This window comes from Acipenser ruthenus, chromosome 9 (assembly GCF_902713425.1).
Source record: "Acipenser ruthenus chromosome 9, fAciRut3.2 maternal haplotype, whole genome shotgun sequence".
Lineage (NCBI taxonomy): Eukaryota > Metazoa > Chordata > Actinopteri > Acipenseriformes > Acipenseridae > Acipenser > Acipenser ruthenus.
Window position 1 is genome coordinate 22,535,577 of NC_081197.1, and position 19,320 is coordinate 22,554,896.

Here is a 19,320-nt window from a genome sequence, read left to right on the forward strand (position 1 = left end):
CTGCGCGAGTGAAAATAAATTGGACCCGACGCACCTGACACGCACTTAATAAATGGACTGCAAAGGGTTAACCAATTCTCTATAATTTGGCCAGTCTCGACCCAGAATTATTGGGTGTGGTAGCCTTTCCGCCACCCCAACTACTAGATGGCGTTTTATCAGTCCTACCATAAATATACTTTTAGGGTGGGGTATGTCGCCATATCTCCATGGATGCAGGAGATCGCCACCTGGCCTCACGGCTGCCACGACACACCGCCCAAAAGAGCTGTGTTAATTAAGGTCTGCTCAGCTTTTTTTGTTATATTTACAACACATACTGTATTAACCATAAACATAGTAGATATAGATATAGTAGATGTAGAAGAGTTTACTATGGACAAAACGGTATTGAAGATGTAGGCAAGAAATGTTCTGTGCTACTGAATGTGTGTGGCCCTGCCACCTACTCAATGATACGTTCACTGGTAGCACCCAAGTTGCCTACTGAGGCGTCCTATGAAGTGGGGTGCTTGCAACACCACTTAACACTAGAAGCGCCAAGCAGGTCAATTTGACCATTTTGGGTTTGAAAATTTAAATTACTCTGCATTCTGGAATGTAATGTGCATGCCCGTTCGTGACTTTTCCTAATATGTATTAGATATATTGATGCCGTTTGAGCCGCATATTCACAAGAAATTGATTATAAGCACGTTTACCCAGTAGTGCCAAAAGCGGTCATTTTAACAGGTTATTTCAATACATATATATTTATAAAATATAGCCTATAATCCTGCCTGTCCTTTTCAATACAATCACCTGTCCTCTTCAATACAATCAGTCCTGTGATCAAGTGGCGTCTACCTGTCTACATTCTTTGAGTGCTTGAAAAACACGCCTCTGAGTCATAGGTACCCCCCTGTGTATAGCATTGCAGGTTCATTCTTACTGCTTTGATGATAGGTGGAAACCGGAAGGTGACCATATTAGGGGAGCGCGTAGTTGCACGTACCCGGAAAGACTATTGCAATCAGTTGCGGGATGGCCCTTTATTGGGGAAACCATGGCGACGGGTTGATTACAGGAGGGCTTTGTGGGTACAAAGGGGAAGCAGATACGTCAGTACGTCGCCTTGCGCTGACGTGTACAGACGGCCGGAGCCTGTACTGTTTACCTTTTTGTGGTTTGTGTTTTTTTGTTGCAGAGGAGAAGTGAGCCGCGGACCGGCAGTCACGAGCACTTCCCTGCACAGCACAGCACCGTACCACACTCACTGGCACTACGTTTCCCAGGACTTGAGCGCACACACTGCTGTGCACGGAGGACGGGGGACGGACAAAGTCCAGTTTTGTTTGTTTTTGTTTTTGGATTGAAAGCCTGCCGTGTACCCTACCCCCCAATATCATCGTTGGTAAAGGGGCGGATTACCTTTGTTATTATTATTTGTTATTATTAAATACACACACTGTTTTGGGAGAAAACGCTGTTTGGACATTCTTTTCATTTACTGTACCACTGCACCCGACGACAGGGAGGCCATAAGTCCACTAATTGCCGCTTAAATGCTGACTAACTTTTATCAAAAAAAGGACATATTGCCTGTGTTTGTAAGACAAAATTAAAGTCAACTAAGCCAGTCTCAAAAGCAGAAGCACCACCTGCACAGCAGACTCATGCTGTCAGGCTGGATGAAACACAAGAGTATGTAATTCACAATTTGAATGAGGGCACAATTCTACGAAGACGACCACCTTTCCATGCTGAAGTGATTTTAATGGAGTGAAACACAGGGTGGAAATCGACTCGGGTTCATCGGGTTCACTTATTAGTGATGATACGTATCAGCAGTTATGGCCAGGCAAACCACCAAAATTGAGCAAGAACAACTCTGTGAATTTTTGGGCTTCCAAGCCATAGGCTGGGGAGGCCTATTGTTTTTGTTAGGATTATTATTATTTTTTTTGTATAATAATAATAATAATAATAATAATAATAATAATAATAGGCTTCCAAGCCATAGGCTGGGGAAGCCTATTGTTTGTTAGGATTATTATTATTATTATTATTATTATTATTATTTCTTCCAAGACCTCATCGCAGGCTTATGAAATCGGGTTTGTAGGTAGGTGGCTATGTGCAGATAACCAGACTGGTGTCCAAACTTGCGCAAGTCACATGGTTCAGCAGCCATATTGGATTTTGCGGAACTTGTTAAAACGCCTATGTATCAGAAACCGCTTAATGCAGAGTTCTGAAAATTGCTATACATGTTGAGGGATAGTCCATGATTAACTGTTGTTAATATGAAGCTGTTTGGCAACCACATTGATTAATGACATAATATAAAATCATCAAAATTCAAAGATCTTCTTCTCTGAAACTGCTTATCCGATTGAAACAAAAATTGGAATAAAACATCTCAGTATGGTCATCTGTTACGCTTGTTCAAGGGAAGCTGCTACTGTGAAAACCATGGCATCCACGCTGGATCATCAACATACGCAACTGGCTATAAAACTGCGTATAACTTCTTATCGGCTGCACCAAAACGCACAAAATTTGACACGGATGTAGAGGACTATGGGATGTTGTGTCGTGGTCAATATGGCGGCCTTTGCTCACATGGTGTGGCAGCCATCTTGGATTTAATGAAAAGTATGGACAATATTCAAAAGTCTTCTTCTCATGAACAGTAAATAGTACAGCTGTGAAATGTTGTACATAGTGCGCTCATGTCCACGATTGATTCTACTTACGGAAAAATGGATCGGTCACATGGTGTGGCAGCTATGTTGGATTTTGCGTAAAAGACTTAAACAACAACTCCTCATGAGCCCTTTGGCTGATTTACGTGAATCTTGGGTATACGTTATCTTTGTACTGTCCTCAAAAAAAGCTACTCAGAAAAAGTTCCTACATCAACAAACATTACCGCCATGAGCCAATCCATATGGCTGACATGCCAGTTTTGCAATTTTTCACCCTGAAATGACACATTCCCACCACTGGGGACAGCTGTTAACATGGAAAAGTCTGCAAGGTATAGAAAAAATATAGCAAGGTATAGAAAAAGTATGTAATTTATTAGATGTGACTTTTGTTGTTTTACAAAACTGGTGTTTATATGAGCACTATAGGTAATGCAAGTGGTGTAATGTGTAATGCATAAATAGTTTTATATAGTATGGTTAAGTTCTGCTAAAGGTCAAATTTAAAGCTGGCCTCTAAAACTTCCAATAATTTCTTATTGACCGCAGATGATTGTTATATAACATGCAGAGTTCTGATTGAAGCCAAAATGAGCATAAATGACCTAAGTATGATTATCTTTTATGGTTGTTCAAGGGAAGTTGCTACAGTACAAAACATGGCTGCTGTGGGCCAATGAGATTTCAGCATTGATCATCTAACCAATGATCCCAATATTTTGGCCATAATTGACAGTCAGCTGTGTCCAAAATGATTTGTGATAACGTTTCATCTATAACAACCAATGCGCTTAAATTTCACACTAACTGTTTGGAAGCCGTAAAGTTGCTCGCAACTCTAGTTATTATTAGGCTTCCAAGCCAAAGGCTGGGAAGGCTATTGTTATTGCTGTGTTATTATTATTAGGCTTCCAAGCCATAGGCTGGGGAAGCCTATTGTTTCTGTTAGGATTATTATTATTATTATTATTATGATGCAGTATTTTCAAAGTCTATATGACTGCATACTATTTAGAATTTTGTGTGCATCCAAATACAATTTAAATAGCCTACTAACCAATAATTCCAGTATGTGGGCCAAAACTGACACAGTTAGCACAGTTGTGATAATAACGCTTCATTTATAATAACCAATGCTCTTAAATTTCACGATAACTGCTTGGAAGCCGTAAAGTTGCTCGCAACTCTAGTATTATATTTTATTTTATTCTTGCGCGTGCGCAGCTGTTTATATAGTATTTATATTTTATATAAACTGCAATATAATCTGTGGTAATATTGTTAGACTGTGAACTGAAGGTGGCATTTTCATATGGTTCACATTATTGTTAAAGTGTTCGAGATTTTTAAAAGAATTATTACTAATAAAAACTTGTAAAGATTATTTTTGGTGTATGATTGCTTGGTTTCTCCTGGATAAAAGAGTTTGTGCGGGAACCAACCACTCGAGGTCCTTGTCCTCAATAAACACAAGGTGGCGTAGTCAAATTATTAACATAGATTTAGCAATATGTATATAAAGACCTGCTACACGATCACATCTGTCCATGCAGAATGTTTATGCTGTTCTATGTTGTGAAAGTAAATAAATGCTGTTTGTTTTAAAACATATTTTTGGTTGTACCATTAATTTACTAAGAGTATACAAACAACACGAAACTAGTATCATGTGACACACTTACAGAAATTGGATGTTAAGCAAAGATATTCTATTTAACACGATACTCGATTAATCTGTAGTCAGGAGAGTTTCGCGTGGCCGCTGCAGATCCACATTATAAACACACAAGCACAACAATAGCGTGGAACATCTTCCGGTTTAGCATTGAAGTGAAAACGAAAGACTGCATTTCCCAGCGTCGCTCGCTCTTTTTAAAGCTGCGCTTGCGCATTGAAGTGAATAAAGAAAGACTCTGTGCAGAGTCTGACCAATTTTTCCAATGATCTTCTATGAACTGGTCAGATTCTGCACATAATGAACTACTTGAATGCACCCTTAATGTCTCCCTTTCACAGCTGCCCGGTTCAGCGCAGTTAATTCGGAAGCGGTTCTGTAATTACAGATATTACGGAAGCGCATTGCTACCTTACATACATAAATAAATAATAAATAATAATAATAATAATAATAATAATAATAATAATAATAAAATACATATATCGTCCACAGCCCAAAAGGGAGGAGTCGGTGCGTCCACAGCCCAAAAGGGAGGAGTCGGTGCGTCCACAGCCCGAAGAGAGGGAAGTCAGGGCTTCCACAGCCCCAGGACCCAAGCTGCCAGCAGAGGGAGAATGCCTGCTGGTTCCACCTCCACCAGCAGAGGGAGAATGCCTGCTGGTTTCCCTGTCAAAGGCGGAGCCGCACCAGTCCCCTGCAAGAGAGGCAGAGCAGCACCAGTCCCCTGGAAAAGGGGGAGACTACACGCTGCTCCCACCTCCATCGGCAGGAGACTACACGCTGCTCCCACCTTCACCGGCAGGAGCAGAGCAGCCGGAGCTGCCTCTGCCTCCGCCACCTACACCGGCAGAGCAGCCGGAGCTGCCTCTGCCTCCGCCACCTACACCGGCATGAGCAGAGCAGCCGGAGCTGCCTCTGCCTCCGCCACCTACACCGGCAGGAGCAGAGCAGCCGGAGCTGCCTCTGCCTCCGCCACCTCCACCGGCAGGAACAGAGCAGCAGGAGCTGCCTCTGCCTCCGCCACCTATACCGGAAGGAGCAGAGCAGGAGCTGCCTCTGCCTCCACCACCTCCAGGAGCAGAGGAGCAGGAGCTGCCTCTGCCTCCACCACCTCCAGGAGCAGAGGAGCAGGAGCTGCCTCTGCCTCCACCACCTCCAGGAGCAGAGGAGCAGGAGCTGCCTCTGCCTCCGCCACCACCACCGCAAGGAGCAGAGGAGCAGGAGCTGCCTCTGCCTCCGCCACCACCACCGGAAGGAGCAGAGGAGCAGGAGCTGCCTCTGCCACTTCCAGGAGCAGAGAAGCAGGAGCTGCCTCTGCCTCCACCACCGCCAGAAGCAGAACAGCAGGAGCTGTCTCTGCTTCCCGTACTTCCACCACGGGGAGTACGGTGGCCGGAGCCCCAGAAAGGGGAGCTGTCGGCCACAAAGAAGGGGGAGGAGGTCTGGAGACCACCAACCCCAGCAGCAGTTTCGCTGCCGGAGATCGTGGGGGAGGTCCGGAGACCTGCTCCCACTGCAGCTTCTTCGCTGCCGGCAGTACTGTGGTCGGAGCCCCACCAAGGGGAGCTACCGGCTACGAAGGAAGGGGGTGAGGTCAGGAGACCAGCATCCCCCGCAGCAAGTTCGCTGCAAGCATGGACCAGCAGGCTGTCAGCCGTGCCACTACCGGCAGGGGTGCTGACAGCATTGCCAGCCATGGGCCCACTGAAGCCTCCCTTTCCAGCCCGAGACTTTGTCCTGGACTGCTGGGTTTTTAAGGGGGGAGGTGGCCGTTGAGGCCATGTGTGCTGCGCACAAGGGGGGGTATATGTGGCAATGTGCCCCGCCCCTGTGTGCAATTGTGTGTTATGTGTTGTATGTTGCGTGTGTTAATGTTGGTGTATAGTCATTGGTACATGGGATATAAACGGGTCTGTGTTTCACGTGTATTTAAAAGTGTATATTTGTATTTAGGCACGGGATTGCACATCACGCACGTGCATTTAAAATATAATGTATGGCACGGGGTTGCACGTAATGAATTCACGTGCTGGGATTCAAGTGAATAATTAATTAGTAATTGAATCCCAGCACAAACAGTATAAATAGATGCACGTTTAGTCACTCGTGGTTGGGTGTTCGGAAGAGGAGAACGGGAGAGAGAGAAGGAGAAACTAAATAGCAAAATAAGATCGTAAATATAAGTGTTTATACTCACCGTGTTTGTTTGTCTCTCCGTGCACCGTTTAAGTGTCTAGTACGTTTTGTTTGTCTCTTTATTTTGGCGTGAAGTGCCGTGTCCTGTGTTTTTGTTGTTGCAAACCTTTTATTTTCTGTTCCGTTATTAAATGCTGAGCGCAATCACGCGCTCAGCTTTACCAAAACCCCATCTCTCTGTCTGTTTATTTCCTGCATCTGGTCTGACGCCACCCACTCCGGCCGTCTTTGTGACAATCATGTATTTATGTGATAGAGAACCATCACATACACTGAAGAAAATTGTGTTGAAAGCAACACAACTAGTGTTAGAAATAACACAAACCTGGTGTTCAAACAGGGACAACACAAGTTAGTTTTAAGATCAACACAATTATTGTGCGCTGATTGAATTACACAATTTTGTGTTGCACTTCACACAAATATGGTGTTCAATATTTTCTGTGGGTATAACGCAATATTGTGCTATATAAAAACACATATTAGTGTGCAGACTCTACACACTATATTGTGTTAAACACAACACAAATTAGTGTTTAAAAATCCCATGCAACACTGTGTTCATTTTGTTGTTTTGTGGGGCTGTCAAAAGAAAGGCAAATTGTTGCACTAAATACACACCATGATCGTTCAGGGATTAAACAAAAATGGATGTGACAAATTAAAAGAAAGTACATCTGATTTTATTAAGTTCATTTACATTAAAACATTAACAAAAAAGGAAAAAAAAAATCACCCAAGTATTCTGAAAAATAAGCTACAAATTATTTTACGTATAACTGGTCCAAAATACAAGGTAAATGGTCCAAATGACAAGACAATAGTCCATATTTAACAGATATTAAATCACATTAATTCAGTATTTTTTAAGATCTGGTGAGCCACTTTTTCCTCAGCTGGGAAGTAAATGAAAGATGAACAGCAGTTATGTGAGGTCAGGCTAAAAAAAAATGCTGCTGCTGTTAAAGGAATTTTTTGCCTCCAAGATTATTCTTTATTTATTATCAGACGCACGTGCCCAGCATGACAAGATAGCTCCAAGATGCCTTGTCATGCACCTGCTCAAAACTACATTTCCCATCACCCACCCTAAAGCCATTGTAGTCACGTTAGCAGGAGGATGATGGGAAATGTTTTGAGTAGGTGCATGACAAGACATCTTGAGTGGAGGACAATTTATACGTTTAAAAAAAAGTGGTCAAAATAAATAAATATATATAACAATACACACAACTTACTTAACCAGTTCATAGCAACACACAGGAACATGTAACAATAACAAGAATGAAACAAAATGCCTTCAGTTCCCCTTTAACAGTGGCAGCAATGTTCTGCTTGTGTGGGACTCCTTTTCTGGAACATCCACCTTTTAGGATGCTGCCCCATAAGGAATTGCTCTGAGCAATTAATACAGTGTTTATGCCAAAGAGAAACACTTCTAGAAAGCTGAAGAATTTACTGAGCTTGGGAGGATAGCGCACATTTGTCATGTCATAAAACTGGACCGGCTGTACAAGGGCAGAGCTTATCTTCTTGGGTTCAACAATTACTGCATGTCCACCTGATCTAATATAAAAGGATTTCTCAGGAGCACAATCTCCAATACTCAGAAGATAGGCTTGAGTCCTGGCAAGCTGATGGTTTTTCTGGTCACTCGGCTTCAAGGAGCCTTCAATAGAGGTTCCCAACTAAAACAACAATAATACATGCGAGTTTAAAGGGTAACACAAGGTATTTTGTTGTATGCTACATGTTCTCATACGTTGCTACAGCTGTTTCAGTAAGGCGTGAGTATTGTTTTAATCACATGGCTTCTCATCTCCCTGCTCAGAAGTACATTTGCAGTCATCCTCCTGCTCATGAGCTGGAGGATGATGGGAAATGTATTTCTGCGCAGGGAGATGCAAAGCCATCTTGAGGACAGAACCAACGTGGAATGCAATTTAAAAGTGTAAAAAAAAAAAAAATGGGCAAGATGTCCAAAACAAAATTAATATCTGCACCTTGTAGCAACACAGAGGAACATGTAACAATAAAAACACATCTTTAGTTACCCTTTAAAACATACAAGCCCATGTTTTACAACACAAATGTAATGATTGTTACAGAAAAAAAAAATCAAAACATTTTACCTCAACATAACATTCGGCAAGAGGTACTCTGAGTCTGCACTCAATGTAGGAGAGGGGCCATCGACATCTAACAGTATTTGTCAAATACAATGAAAAACATAATACAGACTCATTGGCAAATATTGTCAACCGATCCCAAATTAAGATCTGTTTTACAGTATCCTCCATGTTTTCCATTAAAGACAAATAAATCTTAGAAATGTATTTGTTAAAGCAGACTTTTATTCCATTGTCTCACGTTTTAACACAGATACCGCAAGGTAACTTTAATTGTCACAATTGCGCTTGTTGCAATGCAATGATAAAAAGCGATCCAATTACCCATCCTAAAACTAATAAGCAGTTTAAAGTAATAGGTAGGATTACTTGAGTTACCAAGTTTGTAGTCTATTTGTTGAAATGCCCTTGTGGTCTGTGCTATGTGGGTAAGACCATTAGGGAATTGAAAACGCGTAGAAGTGAACATAAAAGCGCTATTAGGAATAATGACATCCGATCAGCTGTAGAGAGACATTTTAAATGAACAACAACATAGCGTTTGTACTCTCAGATTTATGAGGATTGAAGTGGTTCATACCCCACGTCGAGGTGGAGATCGTAATAAACTGTTACTACACGCGTCTACATGAATTCGCTTCATTGTTTTATATGATTATGATGTTATAATAATAAATATATAAGCTTAACAGCAGATGCTTGGTGAATGCTTGACTTATTACGATATTCTGTATATTTACTTGAGTCTATAGTACACCGGCAATACAAGATCATTGCTCTTTTAGCGTGCTCCTATTTTTTCAGTTACCATGGTAACTGACATGCGACATGAATCTGAGGTGCCGATTGGTTGACTGCATTTACGTCACTACCACGAGAACGTTGCAGAGTTAATGAATCAAGAGGCTGAGGCGCTGATCTGATCAGCAGCAGTGACTCTATGGTTTAGCGATCCCTACTTTTGAAAAAAAGAGACGTTGTGTGTGACTAACAAAAGGGATTTTTTTTATAGTACAAACAGAAACGATTGTCACTAGTGACGATTCCACAAATTACGAGAGTGACGAGCGACAGCGAAACCCCCGCTGGTTAGGTCAAAACAGTTGAATTTGGGAACATGATTTCACTGAAATATGATAAAAATAAAATAGATAAAAAATGATGAGGTAAAGGTCTATGGATCAGAATATATTTTAATAAGTAAATAAACATAGCTGGTTTTTTTTGCTCCTCTATTTTGGGCTTCCTTCACCCACTCCTCAAGTTCATCTACTTCACTAGTCGTAGCAAGTGGAAAGCTGATTTCTTCAGGCATTTCTGGACTGCTGTCCTGACGAACACCTTGGACTGTTCCACCAGGTTGTTCACAACAGCAAGCTGTAGCTGCTGCTGTTTGATGTTCTCAAGCATGGTCATTATATGGCACTCAGCAGCTAAAAAAAATATAGCACAAACACAGCATTCTTCTGCATCCTCGTTTACTACACTAATTACGGAATAAATGTTTTTAATAGGACATTATTAATCCCAAAAGCATACAGAACTGTCATGATGAGACATCACATGGTCATGGACTGTTTTAAATTCCCTGGCCTGTGTGTATTTTGATCTTTTCTTACACAAGACTTACCTGTACTGTTCCTGCAAAAGAACTATAAAATGAAAAGACAAGAAACAAAGGACTTACCTGTATAGGAATAACAGCTCCCAGGAAAGCATGGCAGCATTGGGAGAGATCAAAGAAAACAAGAACTCATTCATTGTTATTTTCAATATTATATACCTGCACACAGACACATTTCTGTTAAAAACTGGCAGCTGTATACAGCCTATACAGCTTTTTAGGTCTGCATAGGTATATAAACCCATTTATTTTCAATGTTGTGTTTATACAGGCCAGGTTGTATATTATCGTATATGCATATACCACACTTATTTATGTTCAAATGTTTATTACATTTATATATTTTTTGCAGTTGTGTTTCAGGTAATATGTCTGTACATTAACTCAATTCTGTGCAAATACCTATTTTTATTTCAGTTTGCTTATGTGACGTGGATGGATAAAACCACAACTTAAACCCAATCGCTTGATCCTTCATTATAATATTGATGTTTTTAATACGGCGATTAAAAATGGATTGCTCATGGCGCTTCTAGGTGTGCCTATACTCGGACGGTTCTCGTGTTCACTTTCATCTAGCTTACTTCTACTTTACTGTGAAAAGGAGGTGTACCAATATTTTGAAATAACTCAAACTCAAATCATGCAAAAGGGGTGTTGTTTTGACAGATTGCTCGTTAAAATAACACTGGTACAAATAAGCATTTCTAGGTCTAAAATGACATCATGATGAAGAGATTACCAGTGCAGGGAATAGATGCAGTTCCAGTCCTCCCAACTCTACCAGTGGGAGTAAAAGTGAGCATTTCACTTCTTGATGGTCGAGGGAAATCTAGTCTAGTGGGTACAGCAGTGACTCTCCTTGGTGTCTGTGCCATCATTGAAGGCGACTGAATGAAGTCTTCAACACAGTCATCTGGAGACTGGCTAGGTGATGCACTTACTTGAGGTCTTTGTGTAGCAGGTGAAATTGAAGGTGGGCTAGGTACTGCTGGTGCAGCTGGCAGGGAGCTTTTTATTGTCTTTCTTGAACCCTTTCTTGAACCCACTATCATCACTATAGCTATAGGTGTCGCCAAACCAAATTCTACAAAACAAAATGAATATAAAAACTATTTTAATACTATGTCCCTTTCATATTGATAACATTATAATATATATTTCACACATGAAGGACATATACAAAGAAATGATTTGCAAGCGGTTATTGTGTCATTTTTAATTCAATTCAATTCTTATATAATATATAATCCCTTTAAACAATGCACATTGCATACCTGGCCGTCCTTTTTCTCTTTAGCTTTGTCACATTGTCCTCTTTTTCTGACTGCAGATCTCATGTTGAGCAAGTTAAGGAGTCTTTTAACTTCTGTCTTGCCTTCAGGTAATTAAAATTATCTTTGTTTTTTGTTTATAAAATAAGGTTCCTGCCATAACCTTTTGCCAAGGGTTCAAACTAGACCTATATAACTGACACTTTCCTCCTCTGGATAGTAACTTGGCCAACTCTGATTAAAGGCATCTATAATTCAGTTGCAATATGGAATATACATGTATACATATCCAAAATATTTGGTTACGTCTTTATGAAAAAAAAATAAAAATACAAATGCAGCTCCCCTCTTATCACCCAGCCAGCCAACCGGAGCTCCCCTTTTGAAACCCAGCCAGCCAATCGGAGCTGCCCGCTTGTCACCCAGCCAGCCAATCGGAGCTCCCCTCTTGTCACCTAGCCAGCCAATCGAAGCGCCCCTCTTGTCACCCAGTCAGCCAATCGGAGCTCCCCTCTTCTCCCCCACCCCCTTTACTCATTAAATGTCAATGTTGTAGACAGTGCATGTGAGAATCAAATTATTAGGCTGTAAATGATTATAATTATTATTTGTTTATTAGCAGGGATTAATAATCCCCATCCGGTGAGTTTTAGCAGGCAGCAGCCTTCCAATAAATTAAAAACGAATACTTTGTGCATGGACAGATGTGATCGCACAGTTCCGTTTTTCAAAGCTGATAAAGGATTTACTCATGAGTCAGTCAGGGCAGTACATGTGCTTATTAGAGTGACTGTATCCTACTTACAGCGCATCGACTCAAACACGGGTGGAAAAAAAGCCCCCATAAGTGACCCCTATCACGCAATTACGTGATCATTTAACGCCTAGTTACGTGATCATTTCATTTCTCGTAATTGCGTGTTACTTTGTCACGTATATATGTGATATTTTTAAACACATATTTACGTGATTATTTCATTTCTCGTTATGTGTTGCTTTGTCACGTATATACGTGATTTTTTTAACACATAGTTACGTGATAATTTTATTTCTCGTAATTACGTATTTGTCACGTATATACGTGATATTTTTAACACATATTTACGTGATAATTTCATTTCTCGTAATTACGTATTATTTGTCACGTATATACGTGATATGTTTTAACACATATTTACGTCATAATTTAATTTCTCGTAATTACGTGTTACTTTCCCAGATATCCAGCGGCATCGGGCCAGACTTGTCATTTCATCGGCGCTGTCGGCTCTTCATCGGTGTTGGCAATCAGTAATCGGGCCAGCACTAGGTCATTGTCGGTACTGTCGTGTAATCAGCACACATACTCAGCACTATCGGGCCAGTTCTGGCCCGACTCTGGTGAAGAGAATATTTTCTCATATTGTTTTTTCTGCTAATACACATACTAAAACGTATTTCAATTGAGTATATATATATATTTTTAAATAAGATAAAGTAAGTGAGTGATTCAGGCTCAGTGCTGTCTCAGGGATTCTGGCCCGATGCCGCTCGCCAGAATCGGCCCAGTGTATCCGACCAGATCCTGACCGAATTGACTCAAGATCAAATAATTCAAATCTGTTGGAAATTTACTTAACTGTAGAAACATGTAATAAAAACACAACTATATTTTAATTTTGCAGTGACACTTTTCAACTTCTTACTTAAATTCAAATTGTTTGTCAACAAAAAAACTTTGCTCACATCACCAACAAATACATTTACTGCGGATGATTACCCCCAACTAGGGAAAAAAAAGGGAAAACAAAACGTCACATGACTGTTCTAAGCGTTCATTTGGTTGGCTATAGTAAGCACCAGTTATATTTAGTTAAACCTTCAAAAGTGTATACTTGCAAGACGGACGATACACGGCTCACACCCCAAGCCTGACACCCCAAGCCTGGCACCCTTTAACTCCACCTCTAACTCCCCCTCTACAGTGACGCAATTTCCAAGTCCTCACATTGATGGACTGATCCCACTCATGTGAAGTCGTTTTTTTGTTTTTTGTTTTTGTTTACGGAACCTACTTTTCTCTGTATTGTCAATGTCGTAACATTTTTCAAATAATGAATACCTCGGCATTGGGTTCTAAATAAACAATTTAATCATCATTACATTTATAAAGGCAGTATTAATTAATGTGCTTACGTTTCCATATAATATATACAAAAGCAGTAATCGTTAACTATTTGCGGTATGTAATGTATGTAAAAAAAAAAAGACAATGTGCAAGCATTGTTGGGAATGGTTTTGATGTCAGTGTATTTTAAAAAATGTTGCTTGATACTCTCCGATTAATATACTGCCCTCCGCTTCTTTGGAAACTTCAATTATCCGTTTGTTTCTATTACAACAATACTGTTCAAACAGAACCCTAAGTACCACTGGATTTTGGAACAAGGTACGATGGTATCTGTGAAAGTACAATGCATTGTATAATATATGTATCCTACACCATCAATGTATAATTCCGTGTTACAATAATGCAGTACAACCATAATAATAATAGTATAGCTACACTATAGAACCGTGGTACATTTTTATAGGGGTATAGCTTCACACAATCTACATTTACTTAATCGTATCAAAGTAAGAATTATGTGTGTCATTCTCATCTTATTTACAATGTAAAATTGACATGCTTACATGTCTGTATAGGTTAGCCTAGGTATACGCAATAAAATATAGGAAGCTGAAGTTCAGGTAGACACTCATATTATTTGCATCCCAGTTTTTGTTCTCATATGCCAATTGATTTATCAAAGCTGAATGATTATCCCTTTGTTTAAGTCCCTTTGGTCATATCATGTTGACCTGCTTTTTGTCTGTGAATATCCCACAAGGATCATCCCTTCTACAAGTGCATGTAACCGGGCCCAACATGGATTTGTGTGGCACATATGCCAATGGAGTTTATATTTCATAGCTAAATATCTCTGTGCCATGTATTTACATATCCTAAATGAAATACAGACTGAAATTATATATATATATAAAACTGTTAACTTGCAGCATGCACAAAGAGAATTTGATATAAGGTATATTCACCCCTGGACATGTTCACATAGATATACCAGCATGTGGATTAGTGTTTAGGGATCTTGACTCTTTACTGGAGGGTTGAGGGTTTAAAGCCAGGTGGGGCACTGCTGCTGTACCCTTGAGCAAGCAGGTAATTCACAGATTGCTCCAGTAAAATACCCAGCTCTATAAATGGGCACAAATACAAGTCACTTTAAATAAAAGCATCAGCTAAAAAAATTATCTATAGCAATTTATGTCCATATGTGAAAACACACACAAAATACAGCAATGTATCATGTAGTCACATAGAGGTGGTGATTAAATGGGTCTCTTTTAGCAAGGTGCAGTTGTATTGAAGTGAAAGTGGTTGCCTATAGGTACAGTTGGTGGCTAAAAGTGGAATTGAAGACTGTGGCAAAGTGTCTCCCTGTGTATGTTATATGTTACGTGTTGTGTGTAAATGTTGGTGTATAAGCATTGGTACACGGGATATAAGCGGGTCTGTGTTTCACGTGTGTGTAAATTGTATATTTGTATTTAGGCACGGGGATGGCACATCACATCACGTGCAAGTAAAAAGTAATAATATGTGAGCACGGGGAATTGCACTTTAATTAATTCACGTGCAGTTGTACCGAGATTCCAATTGAATGATTGACTAGCAATCGAATCTCGGTACAACTGCATAAAAGCTGCATGTTTTCACTCACTGGGGGTTGGTGTTCGTGAGTTGAGAACGGGTTAGGAGACGGAGGGAATTGTAAAAGTAAAATAAGTAGTAAAAGAAGCTCACCGTGTTTGTCTGTGTAGTTCGTTTTGTTTGTCTGTTTATTTTGGCTCAAGTGCCGTGTCCTGTGTTTTTGTTGCAAACCTTTTTATTTTCTGTGCTGTTAATTATTAAATGCTGAGCGCGATCACACGCTCAGCTTAACCAAAATCCAAGTCTCTGTGTGTTACTTCCTGGCTCTGGTCTGACACCACCCACTCCGGCCGTCTTTGTGACACGGACAAACCAACCCTAACCCCAAACCCTAAATAACAAGCTGTGATGCAAATAAAAATCCAACTACAGCCTCGTATTAAAGATTATAATCATTGAACACATCTGTGATGTTTGTTGGTATAGAAATGAATTAGTAGAAAAGGGAGTGGATTTTCTCTGTTCCTATTAAAATTGATTTTTTATTACATACACAACATACACATAGGGTAGCAGTGTACAGGTTAGGGCTCTGGACTCTTGACTGGAGGGTAGTGGGTTCAATCCCAGGTGGGGGACATTGCTGCTGCCCTGGATAAGGGTGTCTGCTAAGAAATAAATAAATAAATAAATAATAATAATAATAATAATAATAATAATAATAATAATAACAACAACAACAACAACAACAACAACAACGAGTTCTGTAACCACTGGAGGTTTTAATGAAGAACTTGATTACAATCTTTGCTCTTATGATTTATCATGTATATTAGGTTATAGTTTGTGGCATGGTGGTGTGGTGGTTAGCGCTGCTAAAGCAGTAGTGCGGGTTTACACAGGTTTTGATTCTTATAAAACTTGGTAACTTACCTAAAATAGATGTGTAGCCTTTAGAGGATATTGATCAGACTGACAGAAAATATCTATATTTTGCCCCTCAGATTGTCTTTTCTATTGTCTTTTGTCACAAAAGTAAGTCTCACTGTTGATTTCGTTTTTTTAGTTTCGTTGTTTTTGTGATTGATTGAATGGTTAAAGAAAATAATAATTAAAAAATAATGGAAAAAAAAGATTTTGGATCAATGTTGTGTGTCCTTATGCGTTTCTTTCTTTTTTCTTTCTCTCGCTCCTTGTAAGTTTTAAGGTTTTCTGTTTAAAGTACGATGAGCCTCTGTGCCCTTTTGTCTTCTATATAAGACCAATATTTTGTATCGATCATGATTCATGATTGACAGAAAATCTGTATTTTGCCCCTCAGATTGTCTTGAATCAGACAAGATTGTCTGTCACACAAAAGTAAGTGTCACTGCATAGTAGTTTTGAAGTTTCGTTTTTAGTTTTTGTTGTTTTTTGATTGAATGAAAGTGCATCTATGTATAACTACCTTTAGAATGTGAGTAGTAAAAGTTATCGCAATAAAAACACTTAGCTGTTTTGTTTCACTTACGTCTCACACAGACTACAGTGAAGTCTAAAGGCTCACAGTTTGCCTAACTATTAACTATTACGGTTCCCTCTTGTCACACCTAATTTTATAGATTTCTTATCTTGGGATGATTGGGGGAACAAATGTGAAGGAATCTGTCTGGAGATTGCTCAGCAAGACCATCAACAACACCCTGACTCAACAAATGAACTGGACTGATGTAAATGGAAAGAGAGCTTTTAAAAATCTAACATTAAAGGATGTTGTTTTTGGTAAGTGTGTTTAATTTTTTTAGTAAGGTAACAAGAGCTCCCATGATAATGCATTCAGTCTTACAGAGCTACAGGTATAAACAAAAATAATTAAGTTTTTTTTTTTTAAATCCAGTTAGAAATCAATTTTAAAAGCAGTCATTGCCAATGCTCAATAAGGTGACTCTGTTACTCTGTGAACTTCCTCTCCAGCACTGGCAAGGGCATTTTTCTTTCAAAGCTAAATAATTTGTCAGTTTCCCATTTTGAATTGTTATTTTTATGTGGCATCAACAAGAGTTTCCCTTACTAAATGTTATAAATACGGTACAACAGACTATTGAGAAAATACTGTGATTAACAGTTGATATCCTCTGTTTAATACTTTTATAAGAACGTGAAAGTAGCAAGCAAGTAGCTTTAACTGTTGTTAAATATTTTCCAGCTTAGAAAGTCATTATTGGGGGGAGTAACTATTTACTTTTTCAAATTAGCTTCCCCAACACTGCCCTGAGGTGAATTTTTTACTTTATATAAAAGTAACGGATGAAGAAATTGAGGTGATCGTAAAAAGATGGTTCCAGCTAGCCGGAGACAGAGCAGGAGGACGGAGAGCAAGAGAAAATAAAAACAACTGTAGATTCTAAACAGCCAGGCCCGGACTGGCCATCTGGACGATCTGAAGTGGACTGGTCGATGGATTTTGGGCCGTTGTCAGTGAATTAAAAAATAAAATAAAAAATAAATTACGGCTTTAGTCATCAACGAGATGTGCACGAAATACACGTCAGTCATATACATCCCCCCAGCTCAGGGTGCGTTATCTGCGTTCACGGAGATAATTCTGCGCAGATATTGTGCAGAATGTGACCAATTTAGCCAATTAACTTCTATGAACTGGAAAGATTCTGCGCATAATGATCTCCGTGAACGCACCCTTAATCTCTCCCTTAATTTCACAGCTGCCCGGTTCAGCGCAGTTAATTCGGAAGCGGTTCTGTAATTACAGATATTACGGAAGCGCATTGCTATCTTACATGAAAAAAAACACGTATATAGAGAACCATCACGTAACTACGTGTTAAAAAATGATCACCTATATGCGTGACAACAAAGTAATACGTAATTACGAGAAATGAAATTATGATGTAACTACTTAAAAAATATCACGTAATGCGTGACAAAGTAACACGTAGTTACGAGAAATGTAAGCGCACTGTCTAGCAAAATACCCAGATATTTATAAACTTCCACTTGCTCAAGGTCAGTCTAACAAAAGGTACCAATTTCGCAGCCTTGCTCAATAACTGCATTTATCAAATGATCTTCTATGAACTGGTCAGATTCTGCACAGAATCTGCTCATAATGATCTCCGTGAACGCACCCTTAATGTCTCCCTTTCACAACTGTCCGGTTCAGCGCAGTTAAGCGGTTCTGTACAGATATTAAGGATGCGCAGTGCTAACTTACATTAAAAAATAACAATAATAATAATAAAAAAAACACGTATTTACATGAAAGGAAAATATCACGTATATACGTGACAACAAATAAAACGTAATTATTATCATTATTATTATTATTATTATTATTATTATTATTATTATTATTATTATTATTATTAATTAGCAGACGCACTTGTCCAGGGAGACTTACAGTCGTAAACAAAAATTATGACGTAAATACGTGTTAAAAAATATCACGTATATACATGACAAAGTAACACGTAATTATGAGAAATTAAATTATCATGAGAGCGGAGAAATCATTTATAAATTGTTGTATTTGTATAGCTATATTTGTATAATTTATTTCTTAATATATATTCAATTTACATATGTATTGTATATATATACAGTACTGTGCAAAAGTTTTAGGCAGGTGTGAAAAAATGCTGTAAAGTAAGAATGCTTTCAAAAATAGACATGTTAATAGATTATATTTATCAATTAACTAAATGCAAAGTGAGTGAACAGAAGAAAAATCTAAATCAAATCCATATTTGGTGTGACCACCCTTTGCCTTCAAAACAGCATAAATTCTTCTAGGTACACTTGCACAAAGTCAGGGATTTTGTAGGCATATAGTCAGGTGTATGATTAAACAGTTATACCAAACAGGTGCTAATGATCATCAATTCAATATGTAGGTTGAAACACAATCATTAACTGAAACAGAAACAGCTGTGTAGGAGGAATAAACCTGGGTGAGGAACAGCCAAACTCAGCTAACAAGGTGAGGTTGCTGAAGACAGTTTACTGTCAAAAGTCATACACCATGGCAAGACTGAGCACAGC

At 39.2% G+C, this 19,320-nt stretch overlaps 1 long non-coding RNA gene across 1 annotated transcript; it reads right to left on the reverse strand.

Moving 5' to 3' along the window:
- Window positions 1–7,348: 7,348 nt before the first annotated feature.
- On the reverse strand, window positions 7,349–11,931 carry LOC131737898 (uncharacterized). The gene is made up of 3 exons (XR_009329463.1): window positions 11,595–11,931; window positions 11,060–11,404; window positions 7,349–10,126 (listed from the first exon to the last, which is right to left on the reverse strand). It is a non-coding gene; the product is annotated as an uncharacterized LOC131737898 (long non-coding RNA).
- Window positions 11,932–19,320: the final 7,389 nt, after the last annotated feature.